Source organism: Colius striatus, chromosome 1, assembly GCF_028858725.1.
Source record: "Colius striatus isolate bColStr4 chromosome 1, bColStr4.1.hap1, whole genome shotgun sequence".
NCBI lineage: Eukaryota > Metazoa > Chordata > Aves > Coliiformes > Coliidae > Colius > Colius striatus.
In genome coordinates, this window is record NC_084759.1 from 17,561,064 (window position 1) to 17,584,358 (window position 23,295).

At 39.7% G+C, this 23,295-nt stretch overlaps 1 protein-coding gene across 2 annotated transcripts in view; it reads right to left on the minus strand.

Moving 5' to 3' along the window:
- Positions 1–23,295, minus strand: part of PSPC1 (paraspeckle component 1) — a 67,538-nt gene that overhangs the window by 2,136 nt on the left and 42,107 nt on the right. The window contains exons 7-9 of one of the 2 annotated variants that reach the window (XR_009818399.1): positions 5,992–6,095; positions 3,090–3,166; positions 1,207–1,639 (exon numbers count right to left, since the gene is read on the minus strand). The gene's annotated coding sequence lies outside the window, so the exon portion shown is untranslated. Of the gene's footprint in view, positions 1–1,206; positions 1,640–3,089; positions 3,167–5,991; positions 6,096–23,295 lie in introns of those variants that run through there. The other variant, XR_009818400.1, reaches the window with a different exon arrangement.

Below are 23,295 nucleotides of genomic sequence, written 5' to 3' on the forward strand. Positions count from 1 at the left end.
CACAGGGCACCACTCAGCAGCCCTGCTTGTGTTACAGCGCCCAAGGGCTGGCAGGGGACACAGCTCACTGGAACACAGGCCCTTCATGCTTTCTGCATTTCTCAGAAGCGAATCAGTCAGGGTGTAGAAAGCCCTTGCAATAGCTGGCAGTGATGGAGAGGACAGAGCACAGCTGCCAGCTCGGCCAGCTGAGGCTGCTCCAAGGGTGCCAGGGCCATCCCCAAATGCTGGGCCTGTCTCCATGCTGCAGTTCTGCTCCCCACCTGCAGTCTCCCTTGCAGGACTGGAAACAGCCGGGGAAAGACTTTTTTTCCAGCTCAGAGGTGGGAGTAGTGGGGCTGAGGTGACATCCTGGCTGAAGAGAAGACTGGCAACACTGAAGATATCCAGGTGCAGACAAGATATGGAGTTCAAAGTCTGATTACACTGATGAGACCGAAGTGCAGGTAAGAGAATTAGCAATCTGCAGGAGTGAAAAATGCAGGGGAAGAACAGGAGCCATCTGGAGACAGGGAAAGTGATGAGAAGACCCCAGACTCAGATTTTACTATTGGACCAAGTCACCACAAGAGGAGAAGGGGCACTGAGCCTGTCAGGGTACAACGATGCAGGGATCTCTCTGTTCAGGACCACACTCGTAAGAGGGGTCTGGCTCAGGCTGTAATAAACCGACTGTGCCAGAAGCAGACCAAAGTCTCCATTACAGTCGGGGATGAGATGTGATCCAGCTGCACCCAGACTCCACTCAGGAGGAGTTTAGAAAGCAGAGGGACACAGACCCAACCTCGGGATTTGTCAAGAGAAGTCCCGTTGGAAACTCCTACAACATCCTGAAAAAAAAGTGGTGATTGGTTGCAGTGCAAGGTTAACACCACATCCACAGGCATTCTTCATTCACATTTTTTGTTTGCCATCTTTTCCTTGGGCTGCATTAAGACAGCCAACATTTGCAGCTCAAACTGAACTGCATGGCCAGTGAAATCTTAGCTGCAGCTTTATTTAATCTCCCTCGTGGGTAACATTTCCTTCTTGTCCTTCTCAGCTGTTGGCTCATGCCATTTTCTGTAGGTCACTAATACTCTGTGCTCTTTTAAACTACTGCAACTTCAACATAGTCCACACTATTGTTTTTTCTTTAAACCCTGTGACTTTGTCTCATATTTTAGTGCTTGAAAATATTTTCTTACCCAATTTAACTGCAAAGGCTTTTTTTGTCAGTCCAATATATCATTTACTCTGATTCCTGTGGTAGCACACAGAAACTTTAACCCTTTTATCAACACCAGTTCCCAGCACCATTATTTCCAGAAAGAATATCTGCTTCTGGTACAGTCCAGATAAAAAGGGAGTGAAATGCTCAGTTACACATCGAGGTTGCCCAACATCAGCCTCAGTATGAAATGCTCCAGTTCATGCTGGGTACCACCACTGCTTCCTGAAGACAGGAACGTTTCGGAAGCCGTAACTTGTCTCCTTGTACAGGAAAAGGCAGCTGGAACTTTGCAGACAGCACATCCAGACTCTTCTGAGGGCTATTTTCTGCCCCAGGCTGCTGGTGGGGAACACGACACTCCTTGCGGGTCCCCTTCCCACCCTGTGTGTCCAACAGCCCCGTTCCCTTAGACTTTTCTGGGCAGACCTGCCAAGGAGCACAAAGAGTAGAGCTGAAGTGAGAGTGACCAATTCATCCATCCCCACTGCAGCTGGGTGCTGCTGATTTCACAGAGTCACATTTAATTCTGATTTTATCAGGTAACAGCATTATTCTCCTGTAACTTGGCATTGATGAGGCTGCACTTCAAATACTGTATCCAGGTTTGGGCCCCTCTCTACAGGAAGGGCACTGAGGTGCTGGGCTGCCAAGCCAGTAAAGGATTTGGAGCACAGTTCATATGAGGAATGGCTGAGGGATCTGAGACTGTTTAGCCTGGAGAAAAAAAGGCTCAGGAGACCTTATTGCTGTCTACAACCACCTGACAGGAAACTGTAGCAAGGCAGGGGTCAGTCTGTTCCCCCTAGTAAAAAGCAGCAGAACAAGAGGAAATGGCCTCAACTTGCACCAGGGGAGGTTCAGGCTGGATATGAGGACTTTTTTTCCTGAAAGGGTTGTCAATCATTGGAATGGGCTGCCCAGGGAGATGCTGGAGTCACCGTCCCTGGAGGCGTTTAACGGGCAGATGGATGTTTAACAGAAGGTACATGTTGCACTTTGGGAAATGCTCTAGTTGTTGACAGGGCTGGGACAAAGGCTGGACACAATGATCTTAAAGGTCTCTTCCAGCTGAAACAATTCTATTCTTTCACCCTAGAGCAGTAAAAAAACCACTCCCATCCACATTATAATACACAAAGTTAATACAAAGAGACTGAAAATCAAGCACAAAGGAAACAGATGCCATCACAAAAGTCACAACCACTGTTAAGTGCTCTGATGAGTAACAACATGATTACATTCTCACTCCAAAGGTGGCTGCAACCTGAAGACAACACTTGGCACACAAGTGTTGCCAACAGCAACTTTCCGTGTGGCCAACAGCAGCTTTCACCAAAAGGCAAGCAACACAGAGAGTTCTCAGGAAACTGGTATGATCCAGGCTCAAGGGTTACACAGACCCTTCAGTGCCAACTTCCTAGGAAACACTTCTGTAATCAAAGTACAGCAAAGAGCAGAACTCTAATAGCCAGCTCAAACAACGTGTTAGCAAACAGAGTGGCTGAAGAGCTGGGAAATGCCACAGCGTTCGAAGAGCCCTCCAAGAGGGGACTCCAGTTTCCTGCCCCAGCAAAGCCTGGCACTGGGCAGCACCATGGCACTCCCAACCTCGCTGTAAAGGAAGCTGAGGCCAGTGCACTTTCTGGTACAACAGAACTGTCTGCAAGTGTAATTCAGAGCTGAAGAAGGGAATGCAGTGACACACTGGCTCTCATCTCCACAAACACTGCTCACCAACAAGCTCAGGGAGATCAAACTGAGCTGGTGTAACATGATCAGGAAGATAAAGCTGAGTAGGTGTCACTCTCCCACTCTTTCACAACATTTTCAGTTTACTGTGGTCCCCACTGCCCCAAATGCATTGCAATCCACTCACCTTTTTATCCAGTCTTCTCTCAGCTTTAACAGTGCTTAACGAGGCCAGGAGGCTGTCAGACAGGTTCACGCTGCAATCTGCACACACAAACAAGTAATGGGGAAAGAGAAAAGGATTTTATCACTCCACTGAGACAAGAGGTCACTGTTTAACCAGTCAAAGAAACACTTGTATCTCCAAGGAACCTTGGCCATTGGCTCTTCCCTTCACAGGAAGCAAGCTGTAAGCTGAGGACAGAGAGCTCCTGCGCAGCTGGGAAAGCTGCCCAAGGCCCAGGCTCCTGCACGGGGCAGCCCTGGGCCCAGGGACAGGCCAGGAGCCTCAACTCCCAACAGCTGTGTTGCCAAGACAAAATGTCAGCTGAAAAGAAAAATCTCTTGTGAGTCAAACTTTGAAAAAAATAAGCTAGTGGCTTTTCTGTAACTACTGCTTGTCTGATACAGCATCAACTGCACTGTCTTTTTCAGGTTTTGTGAGTAAATGCTTGTAGATTGATTTTTTCCCACAGCCTGGTATAAATCTCACACTATTGTGTGGTTATTTTTAGATTATGATTTTCTTGTGATATTACTACAACTAGAAAATAACAGGGCACTCAGTATGGAGAGAGATGCTCCTTCCCCTCTCCTCTTCACCAGTGAGACACAGAATCACTGAATGGTAGGGGTTGGAAGGGACCTTTAGAGATCATCCAGTCCAACTCCCTGCAGAAGCAGGTTCACCTAGATTAGGCCACACAGGAATGTGTCCAGAAGGGTCTTGAAGACCTCCAAGGAAGGAGACTGCACACCCTCCCTGGGCAGCCTGTGCCAGGGCTCCCTCACCTGAACAGTGAAATAGTTTTTTCTTATGTTTAAACGGAACTTTTTGTGTTCCAGCTTCATCCCATTACCCCTTGTCCTGTTGCTAGCTGCTATAGAAAAAAGGGATGTCCCAATCTCCTGACATCCACCATTTAGATGTTTGTAAATATTAAGATCCTCCCTCAGTCTTCTCCAGACTAAACAGCCCCAGTTCCTGCAGCCTTTCCTCATATGAAAGATGCTCCACTCCCCTGATCATCTTGGTGGCCCTGCGCTGGACTCTCTCCAGCACTTCCCTGTCCCTCTTGAGCTGAGGAGCCCAGAACTGGATCCATCTACGTGTTGTGTCCTGTGTTGGGCTCCCCAGTACCAAAGACACAGACACACTGGATTGAGTTCAGGGAAGATGATTTATTGAATTCAACTGTGTTTAATCCAGCTGTGTTTAATCCAGCTCAGAGCTGCTTTCCCATCTGACACAGGATCACTTTTAGTGCCCCAAGAAGGATGGGCAATGAGGAAGTGACCTGATCTAGGCAGACCTGCTTGAGCAAGGGAGTTGGACTAGATGACCTTTATAGGTCCCTTCCAACCCCTACAATTCTATGACTGAGGGACTGGAGCATCTTTTGTGTTATGAATGGCTGGAAGAGCTGGCACTGTTCAGCCTGGAGAAGGCAGAGCCAAATTTTATAAATATTTATAAACATCTAGTGGGAATAAAGATGACAAGAGTCTTCCCAGGGGTGGCCAGGGACAGGGCTAGAGGCAGTGGGCGCAAACTGGACTATGGGAGGTCCGCTCTGAACATCAGAGAAATTTTCCTGTGAGGGTGACTGAGCACTGGCTCAGTTTCCATCCTTGGAGACCAAACCCCCATGGACACAGTCCAGGGCATCCTGCTCAAACTGACATCTTGCTTTGAGCAAGGTGTTGGATTATACATTCTCCACAGACCCTTCCAACCTCAGATATGTTGGGATTCTGCTTAACAGCTTGCCCTAATTTCAGCTGCAGAAGTGAGACAGGAGTAAGCACTGCAGGGCTCAGGAGAGAAGCTACTTCCAGCAGTAACTACCAGACTGTCTGGCATGCAGCGCATTACTGGGGTGACTGGAACACTAGGGAGGGGAGCAGGGCTCCAACTCTGAAGCACGCACAGAGAACATTTTTTCTTTGGGAACATTCTTTACAAAGCAGCGTCACCCAAGTGAAAGATGCAACAAGGCAGAGCAGGTACGCGGCAAAAGGTAGAAAAAAAAGACAACAGAGCTGCTGTGGAGAGTGCAGTAGGATTCTGACTGTCTTGGGTAAAGTTCTGAGCTATTTCAACCTCGACAATCAAACACCACATGAGCAAAAAAAAATTGTTTAACTCAGTATAGTTTGAGATGTGTCACTGCAGAAAGATTTCTTCTCTCATGTTGCCCTTGCCGTGCTTTATACAGAATGGCAAAGGACCCCATCATCTTTAGTTGTCCCATGCAACTCTCTGAAGCTTTACTGCTTACATCCCACACTTAATTTACCAGTTGTCAGTAAAAGGACCCCTTTTATTCAACAGATCATACAGACTACTACTATAGCATCACAGAAGGGTTTCGGATGGAAGGGGCCTTTGAAGATCATCTAGTTCAACCCTGCTGCCATGGGCAGGCACATCTTTCACATGTCATTAATAAATAGCTCAACATATCTTGTTCTTCATGTATCTAGTTCTCTATTTACTATTAACACAACTATAGAGACAGCTTTAGGCAGATTTACTAGGCCAAACAAACATTGAGGAGAACTAAACCAAATTCCTCTTGCGTATCTCAGCAACACCTGACGTGACAAGGCACTACAGTTTTTGGATGTGAGATGCTGTGGCTGGCCAGATCCTGAGCGGTCTGCAAAAGGCTGTGTACACATACTTCAAGTCCTTTAAAACCATGTTAACATATGACAGGAATTCTGCAGAGAACCACATTACCTGAAAGCAACTATTAAGTTGAAGTGTAGCAGCAGAATGACACTATGTCAGATCAGAGATGTAAACAAAGAGGGCTCCTAATTTCAAGTAATTGATCAATAAATCCAAATATTCTAATACATACCTCATACTAAAACTTGGTTTAGGATTCCCTTTTGTATGTGTAAGATAGCAGAAGGAATCTGCACAAGCCAGTCTTCATCTGCATTGTAAGATTTTAATAGTAACCTAAAAATAAAAAGACAGTGACACTTCAAACAAACTAGAAAATACAGTAGCTTCTCTTTTCAAATACCCCTAAGAATAATATGGAGAAATAAAACGTAATACAGCTTGACATTACCAGAAAAAAAACATATATTTCTTCTTTACCCATTCTTGTCACTTAGTTATCACTACCCAGTTTTCTCCAAATATCTGTAAATTTAATTTCAGTACCTCAGCAGTTAGAAAGCAGTTGTTACAAGAACATTAACAACTTCTGCTTGGAGTACATTAAGTGCAATTCTGCTCCAAAGAGCCCCCAGTCCTTTCTCTTTGGAGGGTTTTTAAAATACACATATCAAACATGACACCATTTCCTTCCGGGCCTGCCAATGCATGTGGCCCACGTGACTTTCATCCTAGTCCCATTATTGCCACTGCAATAATTCAGACCCCTGCACACAATACAGAGTTATTAACCAAACTGGAGAACTAACTGCTCTCACTGTTGTTGCACTGAGGGAATGGAAGCACAAATACAGTCTCCTCCCCATTCCCCAGTCTGCTGTGGTACAGGCATTTCACAGATACTTAACAGGGGCAAAGTTACCTATGAAAATATTGCAACTGGAGTAAAATGCTGTCCTGCTTACTCACAACATGTCAGAACAGAACTGCATAAAACTCCCATTACAATACATTTTCATACTAAAAGCACTGATGCAAAAGTTTAAGACTTTTGCAATTTTAAGACCTCTGCAACAGATCTGCTTGCATTTGCAGTTAAGCTTTGGAAGGACAAACAGCAAGTCAGAGTATAATTTTATTCCTATTACACTTACTAAATCATAATTAAAATTATTTAAATTATATTAAAAATGGCCTAAATAATAACTGTTAATGGAGGTATCCAGCTTGACCTTCAGGTGTTGTCTTTCAAAGCCCACATGCAAAATAATTATCCAAAGTGTTTAAAATCCAAGAGTTCCCTGCCCCAGACATTCAGGCTTCAAAGTAGCTCTCACCCACGCACACACACCTTTCCTCCTCTCCCATACCCAGCTAAGATCACCTCTTCTCCACATACACCTCCAATCTAAAGCAACACATGAGCATCAGAGTGTTTGATGGGTTTCACATAATCCATTACTCCGGCTAAGGAAGCTGACATCAGAAACATGTTGCAGAGCCAGGGAGCCCTAAAGAAACATCTGTAGGGAGGAAGGCTGCCCAGAAAGTCCTCAATTACAGCAGTGCAATGGGACGAGGAACTGAGTATGTTCTCAGATAAAGACTTCTCAAAACAATTTACCCACATCACAGACTTGTCAACATCTTGAGGTCCTGTCTGATGACTTGAAAATTTAGCATATTCTGAAAGGATGGTTACAGAAAGCATTGCTTTGGAAAGCCCCACACCAGTTGCACATTTCAGGCTAGCTTTGCTTGAGCAACAGCCCCTAAAAGCAACCCAGGAGTGACATAACACACCTCACAAACATTTACAGTAAGGGTAACATTTACCTTATCGGATACAGCTCAAAAAAGGCCAAGGCTAGCAGATCAGAGTAAATATGATTTGAAAGGTGGCACAATTGAACATCTGAGTCATATTAAAAGTGCTGTTAATTCATCAACTCCCATTTGCTTCCTTCACCACCCCCATGGTTCAGTTTGCTATATACCAAAAGTTCCGTTATCTGTTCCGCAACAGACATTCAGTAAGCTGGATGCTTACTTTCTCAAGCACAGCCCACTAACCCTGTGTAACTAGGATTATAGTTTTGCACGTGGTACACTGAAATAATTTAGTAGGTCAAACGCAGTAATGGCCATGCTGTCAGCCTCAGGGACCAGGCTGTCACCCCGACAAATATTATATCCCAGGACATTTTGTATACACAGTGAAACCAATCCAGCTATGGTAAACATGTACCCCTCTCAAAAGGAAGTTACAAACTGCACATCTCTCAGTCTCTATTTTACTATTATGAAAAAAAACCCATTATAATTTGGTTGGGTTTTTTCCCCTTTCCCCCCCCTCTATTTATAAACACCAGGCAAAGACTTCTACAAGCGTAACACAGTCTCTCCAAAACAGCCAGGGAGTATTACCTTCTCTTCCATGGCCACCCACAGTTACTGAAGAGAAAGCAGTGAGCCAGATTCTTGGCAACTAGTAGATATTATGGACAAAACTGAGGTCAAATAAATCTGGAATGGTTTTGAAGAGGGCCCCTAAAACCAGCCAGTAAGACTGTATGGTATTGCTACAAATTAATCTTTTACCATAAGTCATGTACTTAGAAAGTGATTATAGTGTATGTGGTTTAGGGTTGTTTTTTTAAACAGTATGTCTGTCTCTGCACTACTTCTTCAGGATTCTCTCTCTACAAGGGATTAAGACCATTGCAACCTCTCTACCCTACATACATAACAGTAATTACTTTGTTGGACCTGAATGTATCCTGGGAGCCAGTGCTGAAAAAAAGGATTTGTAAGAGTGAGAACAAACATAGCAAATAGTTATTTTCCAAGCAAGAGACTAAAGCATCTTCATTCATGTTCTTTACCACTCAAAGTGGGTATGGTGCCAAGCAAAATGAATCTAAGTATCCCAAAAGGTTAAAGCATGATAAACATGCCAATTGTGAAGAGAACAGATGCATCACACACATACTGAGTGATACCCTGCATATATTGTGTGATTACTAAGGAAAACTGAAAACCGTCTTGTCAGTAAATCCTATCTCAAGTAACACCTATTCAACATAACAGAGCACTCTCCACTCCTCTTCCCAACACAGAATTACTCTGTGAGACAAGCTCCAAGCTGCCACAGCAGCGTACACCAAGCAGAACAAGCCATGACAATCCACAATCACTGAAGGATGCTTTACATTTACATGGCACACAGCTTCACTGGCTTGATTGACAGAGCAGGTCACTCTGCTTTGTTGGGTTGTGGTTTTAATGATGAGGATTTTTGGTGGTTACTCTAACAAAGAGGCTCCTCCCTATACTTCCCTTCATTTCCTCCTTTATGTCTACTTCACAAATCACTCAACACAGGTAAATTTTGACTTCCACTGAAGTGGCCCATACAAATCATGGCACCAGCAGGCATAGGTACTCTGAGAGTAGCAGAGCCACTATCCATCACACAGAAAGGAAGAACTACAACGCCAAGCTGTTCTCAGGAAAACACCTAATCCGTTTGGCCACTTATTTGTGGTTTCCAAAGGGAACACGAGATGATCCACAGAGTTGTGCTCATGTTTGCATTTGTTCACGTTTACCTATCAAAAGGTAACAGGTAACAATGTTGGCTGCTGACACACTAACAGAATATACAATACTAGACTTTTTAAATGGTCAAGCAATATTTTACTCCCCATTTTTCCTTAGTTTTTACTGAAGTCTGGCCCAACGTGCTCCCTCTAATCACAAGCATTCCCTGATGAATAAAACCGTCAGAGAGTAAATTAACTGTCAACTGGACATCACTGCATGGCTGCCAGTGATTACAGGAGACAAACTGCAAGATAACCTTCACCACACTTGTGTTCCCCAATTTCTCTCCTTAAGAGCATGTACTTGCAGACAGCTTGAAGCAAATAACAATCCAAGAGAAAAAAAAATGAACACTACCAAATTTAGGCTCAAAAGGAAAATGAAGTGCCTAGAAACAAAAGAGCAAATACTATGCAGACTAAGCCAGCCAGGCATCCAATTGCCTTGACAAGACCATTTAAAACATTTTACATCCATTTCACAACTTCCAGTTTATAAGGTATTGGGTGTGTTGAGTTTGTGTCTTAACACAGAATGAGGGATGTGAATGTAACAACATTCCCCTTCTGGAATAATATTTCAAAAAAGAAAAACACCTCCAGGAGCAGCTCCCAGTGGCCAGGTAGTAAACTTGTACCAGTGACAATACTATGATCTGTTTTGTCTGGATTGCAAAACTTCACTCATACAGAAGATAAACAATCTCTTCAGTATTTAGGGAATGGTGAGCATGCCTGAAAATACTTAAACAGAAAAGACAAAGACTTCATTTGCGCAGCTTAAGCAAGATCTAAATTTGGAAGACATGGAAATTTTCAAGTACTTAAAAAAAATTAATAGAAATTATTCCTTTGTGGGTCATGATGTTTCTGGATATCAGACCATCCATTTAATACACGAGGACCCCTTTTTTTGTAAAAAGATTCCCTACAATTTCAAAGCAGTTTGATCAGCAGAAGGCATAGAAGTCTTTAACTTCTTAACATCACTCAGGCCTCTACTGTAATTAAAAGATTGTTTTAAAATATATTTTCTATATAGACTTTTGCTGCATTTTGTGAACTGTGAGGCTGTAGCCATACATAGTCATTAAAATAATCCTACAGGAGGCAATAACTTGATCTCACATTTTTTCATGAGGCCACCTTCCTTGTACTGCTCACTAAAATTCCCGTGTCAAACAGAGGAACCTGCAGCACCAGAAAGCCGCCTGATCAGCAATTTCTGGAATGATCTGTATGTTGTAATTAATGTAACAGAAATCTCTTCATATTTCTACTTCCAATAACTGTGTTCAAGCTGAGCATCTTGGAAAAATCTTCAAGTAACAGCATTATTGTCTCCATTCAGAACTCACATACCCTGTTAGATGGACACAAGTTCCTGGGCATTTGGTGGTACTTTACCTTATCATGCACAGCTAAGAAGTACAAAACTGTTCAAGGAGCAAGGGAATAACCTTTAACCCTCATTATCTTTCACCTAGAAATAATGACACGTAGATGTGACTTTACCAATTAACAACTAAAGAGAACTGACAGATTGAAAGCATCTGGAAATGTTGCATCACTCAGCACTGGAAACTAGTTACAATCTCATGAGCTTGCTGTGTCAGGTTCTAGAAATTTTGAACAAGTTCACCCATCACCAAAATTTATGCCATGTTTTACGCAGAGAGTTTGAAACAAATGTAGAGAAGTCTGTTGTAAATGAGATACAGCTAAGCCAGCACAGGTAGCATACAGTTAAGCAGTATCAGTATTGCTTTACTACTTTAAAAAAAGCCAATATATCTTTGTGCTACATGCAATATAAAGAAGTTTACAGTTATTGAATCTGAGATGAACTAAGAAAACTTTAGAAACATTTAAATAGGCTTTTTATTAATATAAATTTAGTTTAATTTCTTTAAGGTAGCAAAAATATGTATAGGCAAAATCTAAGAGACTTCTCAGATTTTAGAGTTTTATGACTACAGAACAGCATAAGCTTTGTATTTAAAATACTTGTATAGAAACATACTTGTATGTAGCTCAATCACCTCACTAGCTTGAGGATATCCTGGATCTTCAAAAAACTACAATGAATCTAGTTGCAAAGAAAAATGTGTGACCCGTCTTTCCCCAACTCAAAGCACCATTCCTACAGATGACTGATACAGTGCACTTACTTCTGAAGTGTTAGCAATGCTGCTTTACACAACTTCATACAAGGCTCCCCATTCCCTCCTGTAGGACTCCTTACCTGTAATTTTTGCAGCAGGTGCCAAGTTAGGCCCGTGTCCTACCCTCCTCTTCCAAAATAATGACAGCAGAATTGATTATCTTTGTGGGGCTAAAATCTCTGAAGCTGCAAGGCTGTGCTGGGTGAAAGGGCAGGGCAAGCTGAGGCCACACGGTCCTTATAAAGAGCAACAACTCGAGATTGACTCAAAGCTTTCACTTTTCAAGTGCTTAATTTGAAAAGAGAAAACTGAACAACACTCAACAATACATACATCTGTATAAAAATGGAACACAGTAAGGGAGCAATCAAACACCTAAGCACGTTATAGGGTTTTAATATAAATTAAGTTCAATAAAGTCAAAGCTTTATTTAGGCGACACAATCACAGACCAGCTGACATTGGAAGAGCCCTCTAGCCATTATCTGGTCCAAGCCCCTGCTCAAGCAAGGTCTCCTACAGCTGATACCCAGAGTCCCTGTCCAGATGGCTTTTGTTACCTCCAAGGATGGCGACTCCACAACCTCCCCTCTGGGAGACCTGGGTCTGTGCTGTAACCTTGGCAGTAAAAGGATATTACCTGCCCTTCAGACAGAGCCTGCTGTGTTTCAGTTTGTGCCCACTGACTCCAGTCCTGTCAAAAGGTTTGGCAATTTGTGTGATAACTCTACTGGGTGAGAATTTTTGTCTGATAACTTTATCAGTAATATTTATTTTTGTCTGATTACAAATACAGAACATCACCTTCTTGCTTCGCCCATAATGAAGAAAAAAAAGAAAATTCTTGGTAGAAAAAAAACTTACACTAGATTTGAAATACAAAGGAAATGGAACGTGTATTTCAAGACAAAGACAACAGAACAGCATTAAACTGCAAATGTTGTATCACATATTGGTCCAGTCACATAAAGACTTACCTGTTTATGAAAAAACACACAAAGAAATGTTGAATAAAGATATCATTTCTCACCAACGTGTGTGTTTTATAGAAATGAAAGTATTTACTGATCTGTTTCTATATGACATAATTAGTCTTTCCAACAAACCAATTCTGCATTTGCCCAGCCTAATGAGATGCAGACCTGGGTTAGAAGTTGTGTGTAAGACCACCAAGGAATCCATGGAAATTCTGAAGTCAGAATACATGGTGAACTCAACTGCACAGAACTGACAAGCAGAGGTTCTCTACTTGCTATTGTTGTACAAGCTTCGTCTGGTAACCTGGAATTCAAACCTGGCTTTCTGTCCTTTACATGCACAGTAGGGCACACTGCTGATATTGCACCAAGCAAGATTTATCTCAACTCTCTAGTACCATTTTACCTGCCTTATTTATTTGCTTGCTTTACCTGCTTCAGCAAGGGCATTGGACTAGATCTCTAAAGGTCTCTTCCAACCCCTACTATTCTATGATTCTGATTTTAGTAGAAGCAGCTACTACCTGTAAGATAATGTTACTGTTCTCACCCAAACTGAAATAGCTTTCTAAGTGAACACTAAGCATTAAAAAAAGCATTGAAACTCAGCTCTCTGAGTAGAGTTAAGGAGGCACCTACTGACAGGTAACAAAAAGGACTTGAAAAGCATGATACTAGGAAGAAATTCAAGTCTGAATAACAGAGGCACCTCAGTGTGTGTTAGTACTGCTATTAAAATTAACCGTTCCACCACCCATCATCCCCTTTAGAAGACTCTTTGGTTGATTACAACTTTCTTCACTTGAGAACAACTAAGTACAAAGGCTTTGCTGATGGAACCGTGTTTGCAAAGGACACCACCAAGACCACTATTAGGGAACCTCCTTTCGTTATCATCTTACTCCTGAAGGCAGCCAATTGGTGTCATACTCAAGGCTAAATATTTCAAATCAAAGGGAATGACTGTTGGCAATACCTTTCATCATGGTACATTCAAGGTGGAAGCTCCTACTATAATTCTCACATTAAAAATATACATTTAAAAATTAAGTGATTACAGTATCAAGTGATACATTTTGAAATATCAACATATTAATGAGAAAATGGTTATGAAGACAGACTAAAACATAAAAGATGCTGCTTCAGTTATCTGTTTGTAACTTTTGATGGACACAAGGAAAAAAACCATCCATTCTGAGGCACCACAAACATTCCTTGCTATGTTTTGGAAAAAACAACTCCACATAAGCAAGCAGCAGTTTCTCCAACGAAGTCCACAATTCACACCGAAGTTCTGTGCACTGGTGCATCCATTTCTTTGAATGGTTAACAGAACATTTTCCATTATCAGGTTCCTCCACTACTTTTTACAAACCATCTTCAAAGAGCTCACAGCTTGTTATCCTATTCTGCTCAATGTTACCAGAAGGCAAGAACACGGTTATTTCCATCTTATTTAGCAACCTGTTTCAGTCAACTCACTCTCACCCTGAGCTCTGCAAAATTCTGCATTGCTGAGTATGCTCTGACAGGATTATTTATGCATAAATTTAGAGTGATTCTAAATCGGTGTAAACTAAAATGAATGCAGATACCCAAATAGTTTATAGATGAACCTCAGCAATTGGAAGTAGAACCAGGTCTTCACATATTTATTACCAAACAGCATCTCAGTAATTTTCTGTAACATACCTTGATTTATCAAAGGAATCCGTGTCATGGGCAGTACAAGTGTCACCAGCTTGTATTTGAAAAAACATTTCTAATATTTTTAAACTCTCTACTCAAGCTTGTTCAGATCACTACTTCCTCAGCAGTGTCACATTTATACCGCTGAAAGGCAGCACTTAGAAGTGCACTGCTATGACTGGTATGATATAAACCAAGAAGACTGCAGCTTGCCAAGCAAATGCTTATCAAAGTGCTCTATACGGTACCATCCTTACCCAACAATGCAGCAGCTGCCACTGTACAACTGATGTTTGCTAAGCAGAAGAGATGATGACTTCGAAAAGCATCCTTGTAGCCATAAAGGAACTTCATTAACTGAAGATGCTGGAGCAACTGCTGAAACACCTCAAGGCACTCCCACATTCAGAAGTCCTGGGGAAGGCTATGACAGTCATGTAGCTGAACGCATATCCCATGAGCAGACAATCCACCTCAGGGGCTATTCAGCTACTCAGACTTATCATTGTGGCAAAATAATGATATTCTTCATAATCATAAATCCTGACAGTCCTATTGTTTTGTCACATTCCAGGCAAAGATGACATTTTCTTGCAATAACAGCAGAGCCAGATTTGGGCACCATTTATATTTAAGCACTTTAAACCTATGACAAGAAGTCCACTACTGGAAGCATCAGTACATTTAGTTATACATATTTGAACTTCAGTCTTGTACATTCAGTCTTTCCCTGCACGTCATTCAAGTTCTACCTCTATTGCTTTGAAGTTATATAGACAAAAACTAAAGATAGTAGAAAATACTGCCAGCTCCCCAGTGACACTACTCTTCTCCGTATCTCAATGAAACATAGGTTTTCAAGATTTCGTCTACTAAACCACATATTTTATTTGCATGTTTACATTAAACTAGTTTAATTTATAGCTGAACTTGGACACAACATTGAAGGATTTTAGACTGAACTTCTCAAGATTCACATACGAGGTTTTAAACTCTACTGTAGCCTCCAAATTTTAAGAAGAAAATGAAAGATGATCTGTAAATCCATGAAAAGCACTTACCTACTTGTATTTTTCTGTATATTTCCACATGTCTCTAAATCAAGACAGGGTACCTACCTATATTTTAAAGTTCTCATGTATTCTATAATTTAATTATTATGTATTGATTTACACAAGAGAGACTTTACAATTAAATTAGTATAGAATTAAGTTTGGGTTCTTTTTTTCCTCCTCCTCTCAGGAGAGCCATAAATTCTCTGAATGACACAACTGATTAATACATGCATGACATCAATTCAGTAACAAAACACATACGGAAGTGGTTATGAAATGACTTTCCAAATCACGTAAAGTGTCCTTACTGTGTCTAACATCTAATTCTTTCCTTTACACCACTTCCATCAGGTCTAGTAAATAAAGTTTAATAGAGCTCATATCTTCACCAGGAAAAGCTAAAGCCCTTTTATTGGAAAAGAAAACCTGGGATACAAAACAGGAAACAACAGGGAATGGATAAGGATACCCAGAGGAGGTCAGTGACAGTCTTCAAAGATGAACAATTTGGCCCAATCCTATAGTCAGTATGTCACATTATGACCCTATATAATTTCTAAAGCTTTGCAGAAGCTTGCAGAATTTTCACTGCAATAGTAATGAAACATAAGGGTTGAGTCACAATATCCTCAGTGTCAGGCCAGTGAAAGACTTGGAGCTCAAACATTTCATAAATAAGATCTCTAGTAAAATGAAGTTTTCCCACTCTCACAGATACAGCGTTCAGCTTCCTTGACACTGGGCAGTTTTAAAGATATCAGGTTTTTAAACTTTTAAAAATTAATTTTTATTATTTTTATTTACAGTAATATACAGAAGAGTCTACATTACCAGTTTTCTCACCTAAGGCCTCAAGAATTAAGCAACATACATAAATCAATCCCTTACCCTCCCCCAAAAAGCCAGATGAACACTTCCGAACCTGCGAGTTCTTCTGTGACTAACACAGGAACATAGCAGAAACAGAATGGTAGTATCGAGGTTCTGAGCACAGAGTTTTAAAATCAGTATTTGTTTCCCAACAGTATCAGACACCCGTGAAATTGAGGTTTATGGTTAACTGGATGAAGAAATAAAGAATTAATTTCAAAGGTAGTAAGAACAATCCTCAAGATTAGCTTTTCTCCAACTAGGCTTAAAGGGAGAACATAACAGTCTTCGCTAGCTACCATCACCTGAATTATTCCACTTCCAATATCCGTACTACATGCCACCATTTGCAATTGCCTAATGTAAACAATTACATTTTAAAGAAGCTAACAATGAGTACTCACAATTGGGGAAAGGTTGAGAAACTGTATTTCTTGTAAAGTCTTTGTAACAGCGTCACACATTGGTCTCAATTTGAGTAATAAATGCATACCCAGTAACATAACGTAACTCAAGCGTGATTTCTCCACAGCTCTGTACTCTCCCTTGCCCCCCAGACCAGCTTACTCTCACTCAACGTAATTTAAGCTTCACTTTAAAAATGATGAAACTCAAACTAATTATTTTTTTTTACGTTTAATAGAACTTGGGGAGTTACAGTATTCTTCAGAGCAAACATGGAGTCATTTGTGATTAATTTACTCTCATACACATGCTTATGATTTAAATCAGACTAAAGAAACTAAACTCAGATTTTAATCTCAAACATTACTACTAAAGTGGGCTGTAACAGGAAAAAATCTAGCTGGAACCATGTATGAAAATATACCAAGTGATTTCATTCTCCTGACCCAGTTGTCATTTTAGAAACAGAAAGAGGCATCCAGGACTTCCGTGTACTTTCCTAACAAATGTGTTTTCACAACTTCCTGCTTCTTCCCCATATGCAATAGAAAAGCATATTTTGCACAGCACATGCAGAGTGAACACAAAACAGAAAGCAAGCTTAGCAATGAAAAATCCTCCTCAACAAGTTACAGAATACTAAACAAAATGCTCTGGTACATCCTTCTACAGACTTCTGCATTCAGCATTGTGAATAAAGCATGAAACTGCACACAACTGTGATGCAAGAATGATCCTGAACATGCATTAAGTGATATTACAAAAACGACACAAAGCATAACATGGCAACAATAAACATACACCAAAATGGCTCTAAAAGCATTGCCATCCCAACTGCCACATTCACAGAATTTTCACTTTTAAACCAGTAATATATTACATATTTAATACATTTTTTTCAAAACTCTGAACATTCAGTTCTTGAAATGTAGTAACTGCATTCTTTACACACTACAGCAGAACTTTGTGTTACCTGGCACAGCTCTTGTTCTGAAAACGTCAGCTGTAGAACTGTGGCTGATATAATGCCGGAAGTTTTAGAAGCACAACAGAACAAAACTGAACATCTGTCTCATTATTAAAGTTTTCTTTCTGTGCCTAACGAAGACTTAGATTTGAAGTTGATTAAAACAAGAGCTGCAGCTTACCTTTCATACGCTCTGTCCCTTAAAAGTGGAACATATTATGTGGAAAAACAACTGCTATTGTATCAATGAATGAAGAACAATAGTGTTTTAAAAGACAGCATTTCCTGTCTTTGTAATTGCAGTTTACATATTTTCTTTACAAAAAAATAGAATGTGCATAGTTTCACTTCTCTAAAGCAACTGTGTATATCTGTATTTTTTGGAGAAATCACGAAGAAGATCATTCTCCATATTTTACTGGCTGAATATAACCTTCTTGGCAACTGCAGAAGTGAACAGATCATCATGCTCACAGGTAATTTAGCTCAACATTTCAGTATACTTTTCCATTCACTCAAATATGAGTCGCCCTCTTGGGCCAGATATCACTAAGAATGTGAAACATCTAAAGCCCTTTCTTACACATTCTAAGCTACATGTTTCTTCTAAGTATTGAAAAAGTAATCAAAACCCACTGAGAGCATACATAAAATTACCTTCTCTATGTGGCACATAGATACAGCACAAACTAACCTATCTCTGCACAGTTATGAAGAGTCTTGCCCTACTGCCCACTCATTGCTGTTGTTTCCTTCCACATCGAAATAAGCAGAATCGATAATTTTCACAGTGTTTCTTTTAGCCCACTCACTGCACAGGCACAAAGACCCAAGGGTGGAAAACAAAGCAGGCAGGAAGCAGGACCAAGCAGCAAGGAAGGCAAAGGGCTGTTCACACCTGCAGCAATGCATGTGTTACATTAAATACACACAAAACTATTTCAAATTTCCCATTAGCATACAAACATTTAAAACATTTATAAGCACCTGAAAGAGCACTTCCAGATGGAATGCAGACTCACTCTATAGTACTGCAACTGCTGGTTTATGCAGGGTTTCTTTCCTGCAATTTTCCACTAGATAAAAATATTTAAAGCTCAGAAACTACACTTCAGAACAAATCCTGTTACAGCAAATCATGAACAGCAATGGAGTTGGTTTTGGTTGGGTTTTTTTTTTTTCCCCTAAAGAAACACATTAAACACCCAAGACACCAAGAGCAAACAGCTGAGAAAATAATTACAACAAATCCTTGTGGTTTTTACATCTGTTTAGATTTATTACATTTCCTCTTCCAACTTGCTTACTAAAAGTGGTTTTCCAACTTGTTTGTGGTTATTTAAAGAGGGAAAACTGGTTTTGTTTGGCGGGGGGAGGTGTAAGGGGGATTTTCTTTTGTTTCTTTTGTGGTGTCCTTTGTTTTGATTTGTTTTGTCCTTTGTTTTTTCCCTTTCAAATATTCACTGAGAATAAAAGCAGTTTCCCGGTCACATAAATTAAAAAATGGTTACAGTGAGATTAAAGCAAAAAATATAATGAAAGTACTTTAATCCTAACCCATAATTACTAATAATAACCATTACTTTCCTTCACATCATCTTCTGTTTGGTGCTTCTCTGGCTTTCACACATCGGTGTAAGATGATTCTCCCTGGTTTGATGAGATGCTAAAAAATTTTACATCAGCTGTTTCATACTTACGACAACACAAGGTACATATGCTGTACACAGCTGCTGTATTCAGCCAACAAAAATTGTCCTACACAACAAATTTGTAACAACATGGAAAAATATATCCAACTGCAGTGATCCCACTCTGTCTCATGAATATGAAATAGTTCTTAGGACATAAATTCATTTCTGGTTTTCTGGTATCTATTGGCCATCTGCACAACACTGAACACAAAGTTTAAAAACCCCAAGATAATCATGTAACTAAGAGTTCAATATTTTCCATTAAAAATTAGTTAGTTCATGGGTTTTATATATAAGCAGCTTTATTTTTGTGGATCTGCTGCAGATATAAAATGAAACATTTCTCCCATTTTTATTATGTTACTTTATTCCCCCTCCCCCATGTTTTTTCACTTTACATACAGGACCCTTCACACTTATTCCTGTTCAAAGTTCTAAGGATTTTTTATTTTCTGCTGAGAAATTAAAGGCAAGAACAGAGAAGAGTACCTTTATTCTCACTGCGCTTCTTCCAACTCAAGCACTCAACATCCTGCATTCAGTTTCCATGTAAATTCAAACGATACACCTATGCTTTCTTTACTCTACAGAAATAAAGATGTAATAGCACACTAGTAAAACTAGGAACAATAAATCCTCTGGACAAACCATGCAGCAGAACAAATGGAAAAACCTTATCAACATGTGTGTACAAAGACAGTCAAGTTCCTTTCGAATCTCATGCCTTTTATGAGCATTTTGTCCCTTATTCACGGGATTAATCACTTAAGTTTTTCCCCCATTTACACTGATTTATTTTGCTTTTAATGTGATTTAGGTACAAAATAACTATTATATGAAAGATTGTTTTCTAAAAACTATTTTACCTAAAAGTATGCTATACTTATCTCTGAACTTACACTTTCCTGAATATTTCCTTCAGTTAGGAAACAATGGTTGCTGTCTTACACTGCTTTTCCGAATAAACCCTTCACTTGCTGCTTTTAGAAATCAGGTCATTCACGTGTCTCCAAATTTCAATTATATTAATTCTCACCATAGCTTACAGAAGATGGAAAAGACCTATTAAATCTATCCCACTCAGAACAAACACATTGAAGGTATGTCTCTATGCTTCAGGCATAGGAAAACAAGAAATCCAATAGGAAAAAATATACCTCTTTTTAAGTATTAGAAGGACTGAATAAAAACTTGCACCGTTCTCCTTTTCATTGGATGGATTTTTATCAAAGCGAATACTTTTGGCATAACACAGTCGAAAACAGTCAGTAAGCAAATTGTGAAGTGAATACCTCTATATTTTCCATAGGCTACACTCATGCTCCCATCACTAGCCAAGAATCAGGGAGATTTGTGCTGATACTCCCTCATGCTACAAGTGAGCTACCAGCCCAAGGAAAGCATCAAATCCCAAGATGTTTCTGCATTTTAATGACAGAACACTGCCCAAATTAATAAATTCGGTGTTCCTGAGAAGACAATTAAATTTGATTTGAAATATGTGCCCTCTCAAGTCCCCCACTCTCAGACACAAGCACAAACTAAAGAGAGATGTTGAATGCAGACTGCAAAACCACCTCTGGATATGCACCCCCTTCAGGTCTCGAATGCAATGAGAATCCATTCACATTTGTGGTGAAACTGACTCCAGAAGTTGCCACCCAGCGCACTCTGCTATTTTCACAGTTCAATCACGTTTATTTTGACTTCTCTTCACTGAGAAGGGAAGCACTATAATCCAACTAGTCATATAAAAAAAAATTATATATTAAGAAGTATGCAAAAAAATTAGTTTCCACAACATGCCAAATGAAGTGAGGTTCATGCCACAGCACACCTCTCATTTGCTGAACATTCTTCCTCGAAGCATATTCTCCCTTCAGAAGGGCCCAGGGGGTTTTTCACTGAAGAATCTCCCTTCAGAGATTAGTTATTTCAGCGTTTTTGAGCCAAGTCATCTCAAGGCAGGTTGTTTACTTCATAAAGTACCTTTCAAAAGACTGTAATTACATTTTATTCTATTTTTCAAGTTTAAAAAACACTGAAATCAAAAGAGGAAAAGAGGGGAAACGTGAGTTTGGTCAGAAGTATACTGTCGTATTTTAAAATTTCATATGAGAATGCTCCTCAAAGAATCCATACTATAAAATCCTATTGGATTATGGACGAAATCAAACGTTTTGTTTCATTCATATTGCCCTCTTGACAGGTATTTTAACCTTTTGGTCTAGCAAAGACTCTCCAGTTTATTGTATTTTCACGTCCAGTTGGGTAAAACAGATGAGAACAATAAATAACACAACTTAAGGTCAAGAATTTCATTTCTAGGTAAATCCATAGTAATTTGTACATTTCCCAGGAAATACAGTTAAGTATATCTGAATTGCCACCAGGTTTCCCCAAGATATCCTAATGATCACACTGTACAGAATTACATAGATAATTAACCCACATCTAAAACTACTTTTATTTTAAATGTCAAATAGCTTCCCCTAAAATGACTGAGATAATAAATGCAAATGTAGTTAAAATAATGTGGATTGTGGTGATTACGTGTTTTCTTTTACTTAAATAAACCAGTAAATCTTTGCTGTCTTTAAGTATTAAATTTGCTATCTCACATAAAAATTAAGTTTAGATTGAAATTTCAGGAATAATGTAAAATCCAAGTAAGTACAATCAAAATTAAGTGCACTGTAGCTGTCAATTTCATATCCTTTCCAAGTTCACTTGTTTTATCACAGCATATAGCACAAAGTCAAGACTTCACTGTCCTTTCTAGTTACTCAAAGAAAGTTGAAAACTTCAGTACATGTGTACACAGGAAAAAATTACAAACTGACTGGCTAGATGAGGAACATGAAAAATTAACCACTTTTAGCACATGGGCTTTTATCTTCAATTAAAAACACCGCTTGGCCACATCAGATACCATTTTTATGAAACAAATTGGAATCATTCCTTTTCTAATAAAATCATGTGTTTATCTTAGAGTTACTACCACATATGGCAAAATGAAAATCACTGCCTGCATAGTTGAGCTGTATACAATCAATAAGGTCAGGCAGCCCTAAAAAAGCTTTTAATAAAAGCAGAATTTGGCAGCCTGTTATCAGCTACAAAAGGTATTCTTTGTCAAATCTTTGAAGTGTGATCATTTCAATATTTCTGTTTTTTAGGACTTGAAAGCTCAGTTCATAGATATCTTTAAGAGAGATGAGATTGTTTTCTGCAGTAAGGAGAGCAGACAAATTCATTGCTACCACATAGCAGAGCCATGCTAGTCAGAGTTTCACAGGAAGGTTACCTCATAACTGTGAAATGAAAATCACTGATATTTATTGACATCTGCAATAACTTTCAACTACATACATACCTCTGCTTTCTAGTCAAAGTGCAGTGCAACAAACATACTTCAAATAGCACGAGGCTGGCCAGAAAAGAATGAACCACTTTTGAAGATTTGGTATATTTAATGTACTTCTGAAACATACTCAGGCACTACAAGGATGGGGGCATATAAATCTAAACAAATGTACAGGAGTTAGTCAAACGGGCATGAATGACACAGCTTTTTCCTTTAAGAAACTAATAGGCCTCTTCAGTCTTGTTTGTTACATTTAAACATGTTCCCTTTAAAGATTTACACAGTTCAAAAATACCAACTCTCAAAATCATGTACAAGGGCAGAAAAGACAAGACAGAAGTAACCTAATATTTAAGACATACTACTAGCCGCCAATGTAAACTGCATTTTAATCTGAATGCACTACACCAAAGCAGAGAGCATAAGCAGTGAAAACTAGTATATGGAAACACTAATTTATACCTAGTGAAAAATAATAATTTTCTCAAACGTTGAGTTTTAGGAACAGTGTGATAAGTAAAACAAACTGCCAAGTTTTTCTGGATGAATTGAGTATTGTAATGTGATACATATATTAATCAGGGAAAAGAGTATTTCAGACTTCAAACCTAACTCACTATTGCATTACAAACTCTTAAGTGCATCATGTATTTTAAGCTGAACAAAGAAGGGCAGCATTAAAAGACTGTACAGAGAAAAATGCTTAGTAGTTACAGATGTCACCAGTGAAGACATGTGGTAA